The sequence below is a fragment of the Nicotiana tomentosiformis genome, chromosome 3, assembly GCF_000390325.3.
Source record: "Nicotiana tomentosiformis chromosome 3, ASM39032v3, whole genome shotgun sequence".
NCBI classification, from domain to species: Eukaryota; Viridiplantae; Streptophyta; class Magnoliopsida; order Solanales; family Solanaceae; genus Nicotiana; species Nicotiana tomentosiformis.
The window spans coordinates 148,249,384-148,253,495 of NC_090814.1; the positions used below are offsets into that span (position 1 = coordinate 148,249,384).

The window sequence follows — 4,112 nt, forward strand, 5'->3', positions numbered from 1 at the left end:
CTTCCCTTTCTTCCCTCTCCCGGATCCGCATACCTTCCAATCTCCTAGCAATTGACACCATCTGTTGGTATGTGATGTCCATCTCCAGTTCTCGAGCCATATTGAATTTGATACTAGGGTAGAGCCCCTCAATAAATCGACGGACCCGCTCTAAAACAGTAGCAACCAAGGCTGGTGCATGCCTAGCCAAATCACTGAATCGGACCGCATATTCTGACACGGTCATAGAACCCTGGCGCAGCTGCTCAAACTCTGCATGCCATGCTTCCCTAAGACTCTTAGGAACATACTCCCTTAAGAACATATCTGAAAATTGAGTCCAAGTAAGTGAAGCTGCCTCAACCGGACTATCCAACTCATATGCCCGCCACCCTTGGTAGGCTGCTCCTCTAAGCTGAAATACCGTGAAAGAAACCCCACTGGAATCCACAATACCCATGGTACGGAGGATACAGTAACATTCCTCCAGAAAACCCTGAGCATCCTCTGATGCTAAACCGTTGAATGTGGGAGGGTGGTACTTCTTGTACCTCTCGAGCATGAGCTGCTCCCCCTCTGAAACTGTTGTCCTAACCTCGGGCCGAACTGGGACAGCTAGTTGCACTGGTATAACCTCTAGGGAATGGTCAACTTGGGCCCGTGGCTCGGGAGTACGGGCGGCGAGAGTCTGTGCTCCTCCCCCGGCTTGAGATGTGGCAGGAGCAAGTGGAATTAACCCTGCCTGAGCTAGAGTGTCAAGCATGCTAAAAAACTGGGCAAGAGTCTCCTGAAGTGCAGGGGTAGTAACAGGCGTCTCAGGTGCCTGCTCTCCAACTGGAGCTACTGGTGGCTTTACTGCAGCAGCTCGTGCAGGTGCTCTGGCTGCACCACATGGTCTTCATCGGCCTCTGGTACAGCCTCTGCCCCGGCCTCGTCCTCTTGCGGCTCCAACAGGGGGCGCAAGTGTCTGATCATCAGATCCGGTTGTGCGTGTCCTCACCATCTGTGAGAGAATAGAAAGGCAATGGTTTAGAACTTTGAAGTCAACAGTGCGCACGATAAGGAATCAAAGAAGTGAATATTTTCCTAACAGTTCCATAGCCTCCCGAAGATAAGTACAGACGTCTACGTACCGATCCACAAGACTCTACTAAACCTGCTTGTGACTCATAACACCTATGAACCTAGAGCTCTGATACCAACTTGTCACGACCCCAAATTCCCTCCGTAGGATGTCGTGATGGCACCTAGTATCTAAGACTAGGTAAGTCTATCAATGCGGAAATAATGATAGAAATCTAAAATAAATGAACTGCAATTCAAATAATTACAACTCCCAAAATCCGGTAGAAATATGTCACAAGCTTCTAAGAATTTATCCTCAATGTATCTATATATCAGGGTCTAAAGAAAAATAAGGAAGCAACATAATAATGATAGAAGGGGACTCCGGAGTCTGCGGACGCTAGAAGATATACCTCGAAGTCTCCGTACACATGTAGCTCACTGATGTCTGGACTGGTAGGATGTACCTGGATTTGCACAAAAAGATGTGCAGAAGCGTAGTATGAGTACACCACAGCGGTACCCAGTAAGTGCCAAGCCTAACCTCGGTAGAGTAGTGACGAGGTCAGGTCAGACTCTATTGGAATAATAAAAGACAAGGTAAAATATTTAACAATATAATAAAAATAAAATGACAATGGAAATGAATCAAGTAAGTAGTATGCCACCAATCGACTACACAAAATAATGGCAAATAATACCTCGTGAAAACAAAATATAATTTTTTTCAACTTTAAGAAAATCACAACAATAATCAAAGCAACTGCGGCCATAAATCAATATCAACAAGGGCACTCTCGAGGTACCGCCTCGTTGTCCCAAATCATAAATAAATTCACAATATCTCATTTCCTTATATCACCGCGAGAGATTTCACAATTTATTTTAAAGAAAATATTTTTTCCGAAATAGCATCCCGCGTTTTAGCCACCCTTATGACACCGCATGACTTCTAGTAGTCCCCCTACTAGCCACGCGTATCAAGCCACCCTAATCTCACCACATGCTTTTCAACACCCAAACCTTATACCACCGCATGCGTATCAATATCACAATATATCACAATTTGCACCTCAAGTGCCCAAATTTCGAAGTGCCAAATATTTTAATTTGCCAAAATAAACAACATCAACAATATTTTTTAACAACAGAGAGCTCACGGCTAAATCACAATGAGTACAAAAATCTCACAAAATATTCGGGAATAAATAGCTCAGCAAAAATAATATTTTAAAACTTTTAATACGTTGCCTAAGTACCCAATTTAAAATATCAATTACTTTATATTAATAATATTTAAATTAAAGAAATTCAGCATTTCAAATAATGCACAGAATAAAAGAAACCAAGTTCCAACTAAATAGGTAAAACAATTAGCAGAAAAAAAGTCAAGCAAATTTAAAGTATAAAAATCAGATCAATGATGAAGAATATAACAAAATAAAACAATTTAATTAATTTGAAATAGTGATCTACACAATTTAAAGATATAGTATTCCACATTTAGCCCGTGTACACACTCGTCACCTCGTGTACACGACTTTCATCACATTACAATTATCACATCAATACCAATCCTAGGGAAAATTTCCCCCATGCAAAATTAGACAAGTCACTTACCTCGACTTGCTCCGCCTTTTTCTCGATTATCCAACTCTGAATGGCTCGAATCTAGACAAAATAATTCAATACAGTTAACAAAAATTATAGGAATCAATTTCATAAGAAAATACTATATTTTTCAATAAAATTCGAAATTAGCTCAAAAATCGCCCGTGGAGCCCACCTCTCGAAATCCGGCGAAACTCAAAAAATCCGACAACCCATTCAATTACGAGTCCAACTATACCAGTTTTACTCAAATCCGACTCTGAATCGACACCGAAATCTCAAAAATTCGTTTTTATGAGATTTCTAAAATTTTTCCAAATTTCAATCTCAAAACACTAATTAAATGGTGAAAATAATGATGGATTCAGGTAATCTAACCAAAATTGAGTTAAGAACACTTACCCCGATGTTTTTTCTGAAAATCTCCCAAAAATCGCCTCTCCCCAAGCTCCAATTTGTCAAAAATAGAGAATGGGACAAAGTCCCCCGTTTTATAATTCTGTCCAGGCAGCCATCGGTCCTGCCTCGATCCTTACCCTCGATCATGGCCCTCGATTCTGGCATTCGATCCTGGCCCTCGACCCTGGCTTTGATCCTGGCCCTCGACCTTGAGCCTCGATCGTGGCCTTCGACCCTGGCTTCGATCCTGACCCTCGACCCTGATCCTCGATCTTGGCCCTTGACCCTGGCTTCGATCTTGACCCTCGACCCTGAGCCTCGATCATGGCCTTCGACCTTGAGCTCGATTTTCTACATTCCTAGCAGAAGGAAATTGCAGCAGCTGTTTTAGTCCAACTTTTGATCCGTTAACCATCCGAAACTCACCCGAGGCCCTCAGAATCTCAACCAAATACCAACAAGTCCTAAAACATCATACGAACCTATTTGAAACCTCAAATCACATCAAACAACGCTAAAATCACAATTCACACCCCAATTCAAGCTTAATGAAACTTAAGAATTTCCAACTTCTACATTTGATGTTGAAACCTATCAAATCAAGTCCGATTGCCCTCAAATTTTGCACACAAGTCATAAATGATATAACAAAGCTATAAAAATTTTCGGAACTGGATTCCGACCCCGATATCAAAAAGTCAACTCCCCGGTCAAACTTCCAAACTTAAATTCCTATTTTTGCCATTTCAAGCCTAATTTAACTACGGACTTTCAAATAAAATTTCGGACACGCTCCTAAGTCCAAAATCACCATACGGAGTTGTTGGAATCATCAAAATTCTATTCCTGGGTCGTTTACACATAAGTCGACATCCGGTTACTATTTGAATTTAAGCTTTGAACCTTGGAACTAAGTGTTCTAATTCATTTCAAAACCTCACCGGACCTAAACCAACTACCCCGACAAGTCACATAACAGTTATAAAGTACAGAATGAGCAGTAAATAGGGAAATATGGCTACAACTTTTAAAACGACTGGCCGGGTCATTACAATAAC

General features: G+C 41.4%; 1 long non-coding RNA gene across 1 annotated transcript; it reads right to left on the reverse strand.

The window, feature by feature from the left end:
- Window positions 1-1,334: 1,334 nt before the first annotated feature.
- LOC138907259 (uncharacterized) lies at window positions 1,335-3,401 on the reverse strand. Its single transcript, XR_011415058.1, has 3 exons — window positions 3,058-3,401; window positions 2,665-2,715; window positions 1,335-1,511 (listed from the first exon to the last, which is right to left on the reverse strand). It is a non-coding gene; the product is annotated as an uncharacterized lncRNA (long non-coding RNA).
- Window positions 3,402-4,112: the final 711 nt, after the last annotated feature.